The sequence below is a fragment of the Triticum dicoccoides genome, chromosome 1A, assembly GCF_002162155.2.
Source record: "Triticum dicoccoides isolate Atlit2015 ecotype Zavitan chromosome 1A, WEW_v2.0, whole genome shotgun sequence".
Lineage (NCBI taxonomy): Eukaryota > Viridiplantae > Streptophyta > Magnoliopsida > Poales > Poaceae > Triticum > Triticum dicoccoides.
The window spans coordinates 45,758,929-45,776,233 of NC_041380.1; the positions used below are offsets into that span (position 1 = coordinate 45,758,929).

At 46.0% G+C, this 17,305-nt stretch overlaps 1 pseudogene; it reads left to right on the plus strand.

Annotated features, from left to right (window-relative positions):
• Window positions 1–1,667: 1,667 nt before the first annotated feature.
• On the plus strand, window positions 1,668–16,629 carry LOC119350875 (annotated as a pseudogene).
• The last annotated feature ends 676 nt before the right edge of the window (window positions 16,630–17,305 follow it).

Here is a 17,305-nt window from a genome sequence, read left to right on the forward strand (position 1 = left end):
CCTATTTATTAGTGGATAACAATTTTGGGTTCTCTTAACGCCATTCCATTAATCTCTTGTTAGAGCCACGTAGTTTATGTAAAGACCAGTCTAATTCGCGTTTGGCACCAGAGTGAATGACAATAACTTCTATTCGTTTTGGCACCAAAGTGAAGGACAGTAATGACAACTTTTCATGTGATTTAAGTTTAACAGAACGCCACTAACATAAGGTTTACACACTTGTATTCAGAGCTCAAATCTTGTATGCAGTGTTATGTAGGAAATAACCCGTTTTTCAACGGTAATATTCTTACTATTTGAACTAGTCATCAACCCGTGCAGATGGATGTGTTAAAATTTTCAGCAATACATTAACTGTAAAGGAGGTTTATTTTAACACAAGGACATGCTTTAAAAAATTATTACAGCTAAAAACTAGTACGGCCACTTCCTATTATGTCCAAGTTGTGGTCCTTGTCAATTTCTTCGCACCAAGTAAATCGATCTGTTATACATGCTAAGCATGTGGGGCTAGAATTGCATAACTGATCCCTACATATAATTGCATAGAAAATCCATCACAATAGATGTGAAAGCAATACAGAGACTAACATTATTTGTTATTACTGCTGGGAAGTGGGGATAGTACTCATCTTTCTCCGCTGGATGCACCATCCGAGTAAAAATAGACACCATTACATTTTCTCTACACATTATGCAATGGAACAGGGGTAATAGAAGAAAGGGTCCCGTCAAAACCTTATTAAATTATTAAGTCTAGCATGTTTCTCTCTGTTTTAACACACCATGGAACACATGAATCAATCTATCTTGGGAGAAGGGAGCACTCCTGCAAGGCATAGTATGTATGTATATAAAGAAAACACAGTAAAATTCCAAATGAAGTAGCACCCAGACCTTTTTAGCATTTTACATTTAGGGCAAAGCTAGCGTGAATATCGTACAGCTAATATTTGGAATCACATCAACGCAATAAGCTACATAAATAAACATGGATATTTATATCTTTATTGATTAACCTCGAAAATCTGTATGGCATTCAGTGTTTACTAAATAGAACAAAATCTTAAAATGAATTGTACAGTTAGTGATTATCATATGTAGAAGTTCTGCAAAATTGTTGTAAAAGGCAATCTCACTAAATATAGCAGCATCTTCTGTGTATAAACCTCATGCTCTTAACGGCTTGAACTTTTGCATGATAAAGCACAAATGCTCCAGAAAGATTGGCCAATTAGATCTCACTGGTCATTTAGAATCATATATCTAGTCTCTCACTTGCTTGAGTCATGTGGAACACCATGGCTCTCCCTGTTCTCAAACATTAGATCATCGTAATGAAGCAATGATAACATACCTGAAACAAAAGATGATGGCCTAGGAACAATCAAATAAGGTTCCCCACACAGTTTAACATCCATACCTATTATACTGAACTTCCTTGATCATTGTGGAAAGCGGTGATCAATGATCTCAAGTACCAATTAATTAATCATATGAATCAATGTTCACACACCTGAAACAAAAGGCAAAAATTAGATATTAGCTTGTAATCCGTGGGCGCTCCTATTGGCAGAAAACATGAAGTGCTCCACCTCAAAGCTGACCTCCCATTTCATTTCAGGTACTCAACTAGCAGAAAAAGGCGCACAAAATTCTAATCACAAATGAATTTTTTTCAGCTCAATTAAACAACAATCTAGAGCTGAAGTATGTATGCATTGGACCCTAAAGACTTGAAGCCATTGAATAGCTGCTGCGATGCTCAGATTTCTGTTTTTGGTTCTAAGCTTCAGAAGAAGATGTGAGACTCTAATATTTTTGTTGTGGGATCTGGTGCTCTTGGATGTGAATTCTTGAAGAACTTTGCTTTAATGGGGGTTTCTTGTGGCCGTAAAGGGAAGCTAACTATAACAGATGATTATTGTTGAGTAAATAGGCAATTTCTCGATTAAATTAATCCATGAGTAAATCACTAGCGTGGCATTGACTAAGTTGATGACGTACTGACTCTGATCTAAACATGCACGTACTAAGCAAACAGTAGACAAATCTACACATACTGCTAGTACTGCTAATATGAAAATAATCAGGAGCGGGATAAACGAGTTATACCCTCCAGTAGGCCACGCAGAGGCCGCGGCTTTGGTGGCAGCAGCGGCGTCCTCGGCGGCCTTCTTGTCGGCTTCAGCTTTCTCGGCGGCGGCACGGTCGGCGTCGGTGGACATGGTGATGATGAAGGCGACGCGGACGTAGAGGAAGTAGACGATCGGAAGCGAGCAGTCGCGTAATCGCTGCCCAAAAACCTATTCGCCCCTCACCCCGTACAGGAACCAGAAGGGCGTGGTTTCGGAGACCTGCTCTCCCGTCGACCGTGTACGCGGCGGACGGGATGGAGTCACCGGCGGCAGCAGCAGCAAACGAACGACGGTGGGCGTGCGCGTGAGCAGATGTGATCTGTTCGTGGCGGCTAGGGTTAGGAGACACCGCATACTTATAAGCGCAGCCGCGTGGAGAGACGTGGGCTCGACCCACGTCCGAGTCCGTGACAGCCCACAATCCGACGTCTCAGATCGTGGCCCAGCTGTCAGAAAACTCTCCGTTAGTGACTGGCAAAAATAAGCGCGTAGGTGTGAGCTCGGCTCGGCTCAATCCCGCAACCCGCGGCGCGGCGTGGCGTGGCGTGGCGTGGCGTGGCGTGGCGAGGCGGGCGGCGGAGGAGGAGTGCGCGAGGGCCTCTTCTTTCTCAAGCTCCAATAGCATGTATAAGAGAAACCCTTATAAACCACTCCAACTCTCCTTCCACTTTCGGGGTGGGACTAAACTTCTCACCACACCTAGTGCCATATAACCCACATGGGCCCTTAGAGATTTTTCAGAAATTGCAATATGGGCCTAGAGCCCATCTCAGATTTCAGCAATCCCCCACCAGATCTCGAGGGCCCATTGTGTCCTCTGTTCCAATTGCTGTTTCGATATACCAGTGTTTCAGTGAAGACCTGTTAAGGTTGAACTTCACCTAGAACAAGTGGCTACACTCCTTCACAACTGAACAATGAACTATGCCTTGAATTGTCAGTTTGGCGTAAAGAAGTTTCACTACATGTCTTACTAGTACTAGGTTGCCGAAGGCTGACCCCTCGGGTGGAGCATATAAGTCGCACTCCTGGCCTATTCATGAGCTTACTAGAGATCACCCCAATCTTATAGACTGTGACCAGCAATCGGGCTCATATAGGTGTGTTCCTCCAAAGATCGCTCTGTAGGATAGCATCTTGCTTTTATAAGCTTTGGAACACATTGAGACCGTAGTCATCCTACCATACAGTATCGAGAGTATTGCATCTCCAACGGAGTGGGTTAGTATAGTTACTCTCCTCAGTTCACCACTGGCTTGTTTTCCCAGGTCCTAGTTCACGGGATCTCCGATCACATAGGTTGGGTTACCACCATGGCAACTCATGTGGGTCTCATACCCATCTCCCTCGATGCATTATCTATCACAACATGTGATAGCCCTTTTGTAAAGGGATCTGCCAGATTCTTAGCCGTATGGACATAGTCCAACGCTATCACTCCGGAGTTTCTTAATTTTCTGACAGCTTTTAATCTCATTCTTATGTGTTTGGTGGACTTCATGTTGTCCTTTGAACTCTTCACCTTGGTGATGACAGTCTGATTGTCACAGTTCATAAGGATAGCCGGAACCGGTTTATTAACCAATGGCAAGTCCATCAAAAGATCTCGAAGCCATCTCGCTTCAACACCAGATGTGTCTAATGCCGTTAATTCTGCTTCCATTGTCGATCTCGTTAAGATCGTTTGCTTGCAAGACTTCCAGGAAACAGCGCCACCTCCAAGAGTAAACATATACCCAGTTGTGGCCTTCATCTCATCAGCATCAGAGATCCAATTCGCATCACTATACCCTTCAAGTACCGACGGGTATCCGGTATAGTGAAGTCCATAGTTCATAGTACCTTTCAGATAGCGCATAACTCTCTCAACAGCATGCCAATGTACATCACCCGGTTTGGAAACAAACCGGCTCAGTTTGCTCACAGCAAACGTGATATCAGGCCTCGTTGCGCTCGCTAGGTACATCAGTGAACCAATGATTTGAGAGTATCTCAATTGATCTTTAGCCATGCCTTTGGACTTTCGAATCAATACGCTAGGATCATATGGTGTTTGAGATGGTGTGCAGTCTGAATATCCAAAACGACTCAACACCTTCTCAACGTAATGGGATTGCAGAAGTGTGATCCCACCCTCATTATCTCTCAGTAGCTTGATGTTCAAGATAACATCAGCCACACCAAGGTCTTTCATCTCAAAGTTCTAAGATAGAGACGATTTGACCTCCTCAATGACTTTGAGGTTTGTTCCGAATATCAGTATCTCATCAACATACAAGCACAGTATAACTCCTTCGCCCCCACCATGGCGATAGTATACACATTTGTCAGCCTCATTAACAACGAAACCAACAGATGTCAGAGTTGTATTAAACTTATCATGCCATTGCTTAGGTGCTTGTTTCATGCCATATAAACATTTTATCAACCTACACACCTTTCTTTCCTGACCATCTATCACAAAGCCATCAGGCTGTTGCATGTAGATTTCCTCCTTTAGCTCTCCATTTAGAAAAGCCGTCTTAACATCCATCTGATGGACGAGAAGACCATGTGAGGCCGCCAACGAGAGTAATACTCGAATGGTGGTCAGTCTAGCCACAGGTGAATAAGTATCAAAGAAATCTTCCTCTTCTTGCTGGTCATAGCCCTTGGCCACAAGCCTAGCCTTGTACTTTTCAATCGTACCATCGGGCCTAAGCTTCTTTTTGAACACCCACTTACATCCCGGTGGTTTGCAACCATAGGGACGGTCAGTGATCTCCCATGTCCCGTTAGCCATGATGGAATCCATCTCGCTACGGACCGCATCCTTCCAGTAGTCAGCTTCTGGAGAGGCATACGCTTCTGAAATAGAAGTGGGAGTATCATCCACGAAGTACACGAAGAAATCATCACCAAAGGTCTTTGCAGTCCTTTGTCTCTTGCCCCTACCAAGGGTTTCCTCGTCATCCTCCTCAGGAATTTCATCATGTGTTTGTTCATAATATTCCATAGGGATGGCAGGTTCAGGAGTCTCCTCAGATTCCTTTCTAGAAGTGTTTTGCATATCTCTCATAGGAAAAATATCCTCAAAGAATGTAGCATCCTTAGACTCCATAATTGTACCGATCTTCTGGTCAGGTACCTCAGATTTCACTACTAGAAATCTATAGCCAACGCTGTTCTTAGCGTAGCCCAAATTAATGCAGTCCACGGTCTTATGTCCAAGCTTACGCTTTTTAGGGATCGGCACGTTGACTTTCGCCAAACAGCCCCAAGTGCGCAAGTACGAGAGTGTCATCCTTCTCTTTGCCCATTTCTCATAGGGAGTGATCTCACTATCCTTTGTCGGAACTTTATTCAAGACACGACATGCCGTCAATATAGCCTCCCCCCACCATGCCTTGGATAAACCCGATGTATCTAACATGGCGTTAACCAAATCAGTTAGAGTACGGTTTTTCCGCTCGGCAACCCCGTTTGACTGGGGTGAATAGGGAGGCGTCCTCTCATGAATAATGCCGTGTTCCGCACAGAAGGAATCAAACTCACTCGAGAAGTACTCTCCACCATGATCTGACCGGATTCGTTTAATTTTCTTTTCAAGTTGATTTTCAACTTCTGCCTTATAGATTTTAAAGTAGTGTAGAGCATCATCTTTAGTATTTAACAGATACACATAGCAATATCTAGTGGAATCATCTATCAATGTCATGAAGTATATCTTTCCACCTTTAGTCAACACACCATTCATCTCGCAAAGATCAGAATGTATGAGTTCTAATGGTGCCAGGTGTCTCTCCTCCGCGGCCTTATGAGGCTTGCGAGGTTGCTTAGCTTGCACACATGAAAGGCACTTAGAACCTTTGGCTAAAGTGAAACTCGGGATTAAATCCAACTTGGCTAGCCGCGTCATAACACCAAAACTAATGTGACAAAGACGTGAATGCCAAACTTCAGATTCATTAACATTCGAATGAATATGGTTCACGACTTTATTACAAAAATCTGCGAGGGAAAGGCGGAACATCCCTCCGCTCTCATAACCTTTTCCAACAAAGAGTCCATATTTTGTAACAACTAATTTATTAGACTCGAAAACCAACTTAAACCCTTCTCTACATAGAAGGGAGCCACTAACGAGGTTCTTCTTGATGGCGGGGACATGCTGCACGTTCTTCAGCTGCACGATCCTTCCCGAAGTAAACTTCAGATCGACCGTGCCAACACCATGAACAGAAGCACTCGCGCCATTCCCCATCAATACGGACCCGTGACCTATGACCTGGTAAGAAGTGAACAATGAAATGTCAGCACACGCATGAACACCTGCACCTGTGTCCACCCACCAATCGTTGGGTTGAAACACTGAAAAAACAGTAAATAAATTACCATACCCAGATGCACCATTCTCATTGTTGCCCACAATCATGTTGACAGACTTGGAGTCCTGTCCTGACTTCTTGTACTTGTTTGGGCACTTGTTGGCCCAATGTTCAACCGAACCACAAGTAAAGCAGCCCTCGTCCTTCTTGTTCTTCTTGAAGGTCTTCTTACCCTTCTTCTTAAAGTCGGTATTGTGTTGGACACCGTTCTTTCCCTTGGGCTTGTGGGAGTTGAAGTTCTTCTGGTTCACCATGTTGGCAACAGAAGTCCCTTCGGCCCCTTTTTCGTGCGAGTCTTTTGCCCTCGAATTCTGCTCAACACTCAGGTGGCCAATGACATCCTCCACAGAGAATTCACGCCTCTGATGTTTCAGAGTGGTGGCAAAGTTCCTCCAGGAATTAGGGAGCTTAGCGATTATGCAGCCCGCGACAAACTTGCCCGGTAACTCGCACTTGAGAAGCTCAAGTTCCTTAACAATGCATATTATCTCATGAGCCTGCTCCAATACAGGACGGTTTTCAACCATCTTGTAATCGTAGAACTGCTCTATAATATACATCTCGCTCCCTGCATCGGCGGCCCCGAATTTAGATTCGAGCGCCTCCCACAAGTCCTTGGCGACATGCACATGTAAATATGCGTCGACCAGTTTATCTTCGATCACGCTAAGAACTGCTCCGAGAAACACAACGGTAGCCTCCTTGAACGCCTTCTCCTGTTCAGGAGCAATCGTTCCCGTGGAGACATCGGTGACCCAGAACACGTTCATAGCCGTGAGCCATAACGTGGTCTTAGTCTGCCAACGCTTGAAGTATGTACCGGTAAACTTATCCGGTTTCAGTGCAGCGGTAAAGCCACTTGCCGAGAAATTCCTACACATAATAGGTTTTTGGGTTGTTGAGTAAATAGGCAATTTCTCGATTAAATTAATCCATGAGTAAATCACTAGCGTGGCATTGACTAAGTTGATGACGTACTGACTCTGATCTAAACATGCACGTACTAAGCAAACAGTAGACAAATCTACACATACTGCTAGTACTGCTAATATGAAAATAATCAGGAGCGGGATAAACGAGTTATACCCTCCAGTAGGCCACGCAGAGGCCGCGGCTTTGGTGGCAGCAGCGGCGTCCTCGGCGGCCTTCTTGTCGGCTTCAGCTTTCTCGGTGGCGGCACGGTCGGCGTCGGTGGACATGGTGATGATGAAGGCGACGCAGACGTAGAGGAAGTAGACGATCGGAAGCGAGCAGTCGCGTAATCGCTGCCCAAAAACCTATTCGCCCCTCACCCCGTACAGGAACCAGAAGGGCGTGGTTTCGGAGACCTGCTCTCCCGTCGACCGTGTACGCGGCGGACGGGATGGAGTCACCGGCGGCAGCAGCAGCAAAGGAACGACGGTGGGCGTGCGCGTGAGCAGATGTGATCTGTTCGTGGCGGCTAGGGTTAGGAGACACCGCATACTTATAGGCGCAGCCGCGTGGAGAGACGTGGGCTCGACCCACGTCCGAGTCCGTGACAACCCACAATCCGACGTCTCAGATCGTGGCCCAGCTGTCAGAAAACTCTTCGTTAGTGACTGGCAAAAATAAGCGCGTAGGTGTGAGCTCGGCTCGGCTCAATCCCGCGGCGCGGCGCGTCGAGGCGTGGCGTGGCGAGGCGGGCGGCGGAGGAGGAGTGCGCGAGGGCCTCTTCTCTTCTCAAGCTTCAATAGCATGTAGAAGAGAAACTCTTATAAACCACTCCAACTCTCCTTCCACTTCCAGGGTGGGACTAAACTTCCCACCACACCTAGTGCCATATAACCCACATGGGCCCTTAGAGATTTTTCAGAAATTGCAATATGGGCCTAGAGCCCATCTCAGATTTCAGCAATTATGTCATTGAAAAAAGCAACTTGAGCCGGCAATTCCTGTTTCGTGATTGGAACATTGGACAGGCAAAATCTACAGTATCTGCTACAGCTGCTAGTGCTATCAACTCCGGCCTCCATATTGATGCTCTGCAGAATCGTGCCTGTCCAGAGACTGAACATGTTTTCAATGATGCATTCTGGGAGGGCTTTGATGCTGTCATCAATGCACTTGATAATGTCAATGCTAGGATCTACGTACGTGGACATGGGATGCCTGTACTTCCAGAAACCACTCTTGGAATCTGGAACGCTGGGTCCGAAATGAAATACACAGATGGTGATTCCTCACCTTACTAAAAACTATGGAGCTTCACGAGATAGATCCTCCGGAGAAACAGGCACCAATGTGCACAGTTCATTCTTTTCCGCGCAATATTGACCATTGTCTAATGTGGGCTCGCTCAGAGTTTGAGCTGGTAGAGAAAACTCCAAATGAAGTGAACTCATTTATGTCTAACCCTGCTGAATGTGCTGCTGCTATGAAAAAGGCAGGTGATGCTCAAGCCAGGTAATTATTGGAGCCTGTACGTGAATGCCTTGACAAGGAGCGATGTGATAAATTTGAAGACTGCATAGCCTGGGCAAGATTGAAGTACGATTTATCTCTCTACTACATTCCCCTTTGAATTCAACAATTTGTTATTGGCTTTGTTCTGCTTTCTTTTTGAAGTTAAAATGGTTTCACTTTCATTATATTGCCAACAAATATGACAGTATCTTTTGTGCTCCAGATGCCATGTAATAACATCTGTTTTCTTTTGCCAGGTTTGATCGTGTGAAGCAGCTAACATTCACATTTCCTCAAGATGCTGCCACTAGCACTGGTGCTCCTTTCTTGTCTGCCCCTAAGTGTTTCCCTCCCCCGGTGCAATTCTCAGCTGTTGATCCATCTCACATTCAATTTATACTGGCTGCTTCCATATTGAGAGGGGCGTCTTTTGGGATCCCCATACCGGACTGGGTAAATAACATGGGTAATTTGGCCGATATAGTAAGTAAGGTTGCAGTGCCTGAATTTGAGTCAAAGAGTGGGGTTAAGATTGAAACAGATGACAAGGCTACTAACCTCCAGTGCCTCAGTTGACGATGCTGCTGTTATCTAAGACCTTTTAACCAAGCTGGGAGCATGTGCCAAGAAACTACCTTCAGGATTCCAAACGAAGCCTATTCAGTTTGAGAAGGTTGGCCTCTTTTTAACTACTTCTGATGTGTTAGAATAGGACTTTTTTTCTTTGCCCTGTCTGTTTACAAAAATCCTTGCTCGTTTCACACTAGAAAGCAAACATACATCACTAATGCATAGGTGCATATTTGGTAAGAAAAAGCATCAACAGGGACTATGTGATTCAGTCACATTTCTTTCTGCTATGCATTGAGTTTGAGTTATAGAACTTAGTTGCTAGTACGGAAAGTCACAGGAGCGCTCGTCCTCGTTTGGTCTCGGTATCGTGAGTTGTTGGACATCTTCGAGATCTGACACGGTTTCGATTGTGTGACAGTGCTGCTTTTAATACGTTAACGGGTGGATAACTTAGCGCTGTAACATCGTTTGGATGGTCGTTCGATTTTGACGGAGAGCTGCGTCTTGTACCCGCGGCCCAGTTTGACGCGGATCACAGGACTGTGCACAGTGAAAATTTCCTTTTCGAAATCCCTTGCCCAGAAGGCCGTTGTTCCGTACGTCGCTCGCCGTGTTGAGAATGCTGGCCAGCGTTTCTACAAGTGCAGGAACGTAAAATCCTCTAAAGTCTAAACCTTGCAGATTTCGTCTTCTTCTTTTTTTTTAACGAAGGCAAAAGATTTGTCTCTTCAATTAAATAAGGGAGAGAATAGTTTAGAGTTTTTTTACAACGCACTCACAAATGCGGCATGGCAATTACTTGGACACTATGATGTTCTCTAGTTTCTTTGCGCCGGCGGTCATCCAAAGTTTTACATCTTCTAAAATGTTGGTAAGAAGAATCGTCGGCGGTGCGCTTTTGTGACGGAAAACGCGGGCGTTTCTCTCGTTCCAAATTACCCAAGAAACGAGCATGGTGAGGGTCTGAGGGAGGCCATCTCATCTTCTTTTCATCCCATCCAGTTAGTTAATTACGTGTGCTTCCCCATCGACCGGCCAGCAGGAAGTGGATGCGATCTATTCAGGTAGCAGCAGTCATACGCCGGTCATCCGGTGGCGGCCCCTATCCAGCAACAGTCACAGGCAGATATGTTGCAGGCGCAGGAAGACACGTTTCATGCTTTGTGTAGATGCAAATGAACAATGGCTCAGTATGTCAGATTGTTGGTTTCTTCCGGATATAAGGCTACGGTGCACACCGGACCAGAGTGGATTTTGCATGCGATAGGTAATATGGCAGACCGTTCATGTTGCTGTGGAGGATCTGGCACACGAGAAAAGATTGTAGTTCATCACAAGCCTGCACCTCCAATTCGTGCTTCTAAACGCTTCCTACATAGCCATGTTCAGTCTATTTTAGCACTCGAACAGACCCCGAATAAGACCCTATTAAAGGTAAGGTTGTTGTTTTTGAGAGTGCCCCGTGCCTGATAGCACCAACAATTATACCTGTTATACACACGGCTACATGGGAGAAACCAGATGATCATTTTTTTTTTAGAAAAGAGATGATCATTGGCTGAAGTTAAACACTAATGGATCGTTCGTAGCGGCAGATGGTACAACATGAAGTGGTATGATTCTGCGTGATCACTTGGGAGATATTATTTTCAGCTTCTGTCTTCATCTATTACACTACCAAGACGCTCTTAAGGCTGAATTGTGTGCTATTTGGGAGGGCTTTTTGCTAGCATTACAGTAGAGTAATCAACATATTATCATTGAGTCTTGACGGTTTGGAGGTCATTGAAAAAATCAATGAATACACTATGCTCCTTAATTTTTGAGGCTTCATAGTCAATTTATGTTTTTCAATTTAAAATTAGTCATCCGTTGACCGGGCCAACGACATTCCTTTACTTAAGAAGCTCTTCATTTGATTGAGATATTCAGTTTCGGATTTGGCTCACGATTTTGACCAGGTGAATAAATTTTAAAAAATCACTCAACAACAACCGGGCCATAAAAATATATCAGTGCCGCGATACTCTCATCACCTAGAAAAAAGAAATGACAATATATTGTGTTGTGGCACCAGTAATTCTTTTGATTCACTATGCTTCCTAATTTTAGAGCTCTCCTATTCGAATGAGCTATTTAATTTTGGATTTGGTTCACCATTTTGATAGTGTGAACGAATTTTCAAATCAATTAATAGCAACCGGCCATTAAAAAGATATCAGCCCCGCGCATCCTCTTGCCACCGAGAAAAAAAAATCAATGGACTCTGCTAAATACCAGACGTTACGCTAGTAAGGAACAGATCTGAACGATTTCTAAATTTCTTCGATCACCCTCGCTCGCGAGCTTTCCTTTCTATTTTTTATACGTGGGTATGTGGACGAAGAAAGAACGCATCGCTGCATGCTTATGCCTCAAAAATGCATGCATGCATGTAAGATAAATTTGCTAGACGTGGTGCGCTCCGTCTAGTGTCCGAACACCGTGGCGAAGGCGCATCCTCTTCATTTGCCCACCAGTTAGTGGTGAATGCATGGGCCACGTTTGACGCAATGAGGCGGAGCCGCACACTCTGGTGTTGGTGCGAGTGAATGGCAACCCTTGGCGTAACTGCGTCATGATGTGTCAGGTTTCGACCACAACGGACCGTCGTCGATTTGATATCGACGGGCAAAGTTGAGGGCACGGGTTCCAACAAGGAATAGTAGGGCATGAGAGACGACGGCACTACAAGTCTCGTGAGCCAGTTCATGTCCCATGTCCTCGTCTACTTAGCTGGAGGTCGTACCTCCACTCCGAGGGACTCAACCGGCGCCGGACATGGACACAATCGGAACAACAAGAACAGTCGCCCGCGATTAGGCTTGCATTGCATGTAATTGTATGAATTTAATTATTTAAAAATAAGATATCTAGTTATGGAAATGATTTTTTATATGTTGACCGGTCATTGTCTATGGACGCGTCCAAAAATGTGGGCAGGCGTTTAAGGCGAATTTTATGAGTTGTGGTTGTAGATGCTCTAAGAGAATCTACAGCCGCGATGGACAAATATGGCCCCACAAACGCCCACGGAAGCGGCCGGACGCGTCACTGACCGGACACTTCTCAAATCGCGTCGTCCATATTTGTGTATCTCATATCCAAACCCCTATGTCCATACTAAACCATCCAACGTTGATCAAACTAAATAGATCACTTGACTGGACATAGAATAGCACAATAGTTCACCAAAAGATCATGAACGAATGTTCAAAGGACCACGAAAGTTCACAGAAACAACAGACAACTTTAAACTACATCTAAAACTTGAAACTAAATTGAACTTCACCACTTTCGGGCCGCTCCTTTTGGAGGAAATATGCCCTAGAGGCAATAATAAAGTTATTATTTATTTCCTTATAATTATGATAAATGTTTATTATTCATGCTAGAATTGTATTAACCGGAAACATAATACATGTGTGAATACATAGACAAACAAAGTGTCACTAGTATGCCTCTACTTGACTAGCTCGTTAATCAAAGATGGTTATGTTTCCTAACCATGAACAATAAGTTGTTATTTGATTAACGGGATCACATCATTAAGAGAATGATCTGATTGACATGACCCATTCCATTAGCTTAGCACCCGATCGTTTAGTATGTTGCTATTGCTTTCTTCATGACTTATACATGTTCCTATGACTATGAGATTATGCAACTCCCGTTTGCCAGAGGAACATTTTGGGTGCTACCAAACGTCACAACGTTACTGGGTGATTATAAAGGAGCATTACAGGTGTCTCCAAAGGTAAATGTTGGGTTGGCGTATTTCGAGATTAGGATTTGTCACTCCGATTGTCGGAGAGGTATCTCTGGGCCCTCTCGGTAATGCACATCACATAAGCCTTGCAAGCATTGCAACTAATGAGGTAGTTGTGAGATGATGTATTACGGAACGAGTAAAGAGACTTGCCGATAACGAGATTGAACTAGGTATAGGAATACCGACGATCGAATCTCGGGCAAGTAACATACCGATGACAAAGGGAACAACGTATGTTGTTATGCGGTCTGACCGATAAAGATCTTCGTAGAATATGTAGGAGCCAATATGGGCATCCAGGTCCCGCTATTGGTTATTGACCGGAGACATGTCTCGGTCATGTCTACATTGTTCTCGAACCCGTAGGGTCCGCACGCTTAAGGTTACGATGATAGTTATATTGTGAGTTTATGCATTTTGATGTACCGAAGGTTGTTCGGAGTCCCGGATATGATCACGGACATGACGAGGAGTCTCGAAATGGTCGAGACATAAAGATTGATATATTGGAAGCCTATGTTTGGATATCGGAAGTGTTCCGGGTGAAATCGGGATTTTACCGGAGTACCGGGAGGTTACCGGAACCCCCCGGGAACCATATGGGCCTTAGTGGGCTTTAGTGGAAAGGAGAAAGGGGCAGCCCAAGGTGGGCTGCGCGCCTCCCCCTTCCCCTAGTCCTATTAGGACTAGGAGAGGTGGCCAGCCCCCTATCTCTCTTCCCCCCCCCCCCCAAGGAATCCTATTCCAACTAGGATTGGGGGGGGGGGGAATCCTACTCCCGGAGGGAGTAGGACTCTCCTGGCGCGCCCCTTGTGGCCGGCCAGCCTCCCCCCTTTGGTCCTTTATATACTGAGGTAGAGGCACCCTAGAACACACAAGTTGATCCACGTGATCTATTCCTTAGCCGTGTGCGGTGCCCCCAGCCACTATATTCCTCGATAATACTGTAGCGGAGTTTAGGCGAAGCCCTGCTGCTGTAGTGCATCAAGATCGTCACCACGCCGTCGTGCTGACGGAACTCTTCCCCGACACTTTGCTGGATCGGAGTCCGGGGATCGTCATCGAGCTGAACGTGTGCTCGAACTCGGAGGTGCCGTAGTTTCGGTACTTGATCGGTTGGATCGTGAAGACGTACGACTACTTCCTCTACGTTGCGTCAACGCTTCCGCAGTCGGTCTGCATGGGTACGTAGACAAAACTCTCCCCTCTCGTTGCTATGCATCACATGATCTTGCGTGTGCGTAGGAAAATTTTTGAAATTACTACGAAACCCAACACCTTTCCCCTTCCGGTCGTGGCGCAGCTGTAGCTGTCGGCGGCTGGTGGAGGATCATCGGATTCATCGGACAAGGAGCCGTGGTCGTCCGACGAGGAGGAGGAGGAGACGATGACGAGGCCCTTGAGGCGCTGGACGCCCCGGTCCTGCTGGCGCCTGAGCTTCGCCAACCGAGCAGCCTCCGTCGCCTTCTCCTTGGCCTCCCGCTCAGACTGCTCGATGGCAAGCCGGAGAGCCTTCGCGTTCTTCCGGCGGAGCCGCCGAGCGCCCGTCTCCGCCATCGTAAGCGATCAACAGTAGACCCATGCGAGCCGCTCATCCTCGTCGGGCTCCACCTATAACCCGCGATGGCGGCGGACAAAGCTCTCCGATGCGTGCCTTTCCCTTGCACACCGACTCTCGCGCGGGCGGCAGGCGCCACCGACTCCGGCGTGCGCGTCCGGGCCAGCGGGGCTGGCCGGATTGGGGATATATGTGGGACAAAGTGGGGTCGGGATGGGCTGGAGTGATGTGGCGGAAGTGCCCGGACTCATCATATCCGCCCCATATTTTGGGCTGGATATGAGGGTTGCCGGATAGCCCGAATTTTTTATGTCCGTTTAAGACGTCCGGACGGGCCGTCCGGGCATTTGAGACCGGTTTAAAACGTCCGATTGTAGATGCTCTAATAACTCAAATCCATTCGTCATTCCCAGGTATTTCTAAAAGAAGGAAACACCATTCTCCTCCATGCCCGCGTCCTTCGGAGCATGTCTCCGTTGGGGTAGGGACACGCACACCCAACGTGTCGCACTCCATTTTTTATGGGATCGCAGGCCGCCAGTTTCCTACCTTTTTTTTGTTACCGCGAATCACAGCCGTGACATTCGTTTCTCTCGGTGTCGATCCCGTAGCGGCACATCCGCCATGACTCCGTCATGTACCATTGGTCCACTTTCTCGCCGTCACAGGACCCACACACAGTGTTGCCTGTTGCGACAGCGCTCGACCTGTACCTGCGTGACACATAGCGTGAGCACGCGCGCCTGTCCGCTAAATCGCCGCACTCCTTTCTCCCTTGTTGCTAGTAGTAATCTACTCTCCACTTCTGCCCAGATACATTGAGGATAAGTAACTTCACAGTTCTTCGAGAACGAGTTTTTTTTTTATGCTCCCCTCCACCTATCCTTCCATGTTGGTGTATATTCTATTTGTGTGTGTTTCTGTTTTTTCTGCTGGCACCGTAAAGATGTTTTCATATGTGATTGCCTGTGTCAAATAGCTGTTGTTGACTTTGTTATATATTATATGAGGCATAAGGAATGCAATTCTAGATTATGGGAATCTGTTAATTTCAGTTCTCAAAATATCTTCCGGCAAACCACTGTAAAAGGACAGAAATAATCAAATATTTATAGCTGATCCTCTTTCTTCACTAATTCTGGTTACATGACATTTTTCTTTTGTAGGATGATGATACAAATCTCCACATGGACTTGATTGCTGGTCTTGCTAATATGCGTGTGAGAAACTATGGTATTCAAGAGGTCGACAAGCTGAAGGCGAAGTTCATTGCAGGAAGAATCATTCCAGCTATTGCAACTATGACGGCCATGGCCACATGCCTTGTGTGCCTTGAGCTTTACAAGGTTCTGGCTGGTGATCACCCAGTTGAAGACTACCGCAAATACGTTTGCCAACCTGGCACTACCAATGTTTTCCATGGCTCAACCTGTTCCACCCAAGGTGGTGAAGGATCAAGACATGAGATGGACAGTGTGGGACCGATGGTGTATCAAGAGCAACATTACTCTCGCCAGAACTACCTAAGTGGTTAAGCGACAAGGGCCTGACTGCTTACAGTGTCTCTTGTGGCACATCCTTGCTGTACCAACACCATGTTCCCAACGCACAGGGATCTAGGTAGATGTTCCAGCATACAGGAAGCATTTTGATTTCGTTGTGGCTTGCAAGGATGACAACGGGAACGACATTTATCTCTTATCTCCATTTACATCCGATAGGCAGGCGCTGTCACTGTATTGTGAAGATAGATGACTAGTGTGCAAAGAATTCCTGTGGAGAGATGTTTGAAACATTCCTACTCTTGGTCGGTTCGGTTTCTTTTTGCATTGGTAGCAATCCATAGCGTTTTGTGTGGGTCCTTCCGCTCTGTTGTTGCATGCCAAGTATTTGCAGGTGTGCGATGCTGTCTGATATTTTGATGAATGAACCATAGCCTGTTATCCACTGGGTAGCATTGGATTGATATTTTGGGGTTGCTTGAAGATGTGTTCGTCGAGTCATTACAATTGTTACCTCATACATCAGTACCTCACTGCAACCATCACTTTATTCTTCTTTGCAACTCTTTATCACTGGAGTTGAGCTATGAACATATTGTTGTTGTGGTTAAGCAAAATTGTATCTAGCAGTTTTGAAGAAAAAAAATCAACTTGGCTGATCCCTTTTCATTGCTTCGACATAACGGAAATACAATTCGTAGCCAGCCAGTTCAAAGCGACGTTCAGGAAGCAGGAAAGGGAAAAGAGCTAGTTGCTACATGTGCCAATCGAAACACATGCTATGGAGCGAAAACTTAATGGCAACAAATGCTCCCCTTAGCCGACACCACCCCTCGGGAGGCGGCAGACCAAGGCGGTGGGGAGGTGCGGCAGTGTTGGTGGTGGCTGGATGCGGCAGCGGCGGTGACGTGATTTGGCTGCGGGGGGCT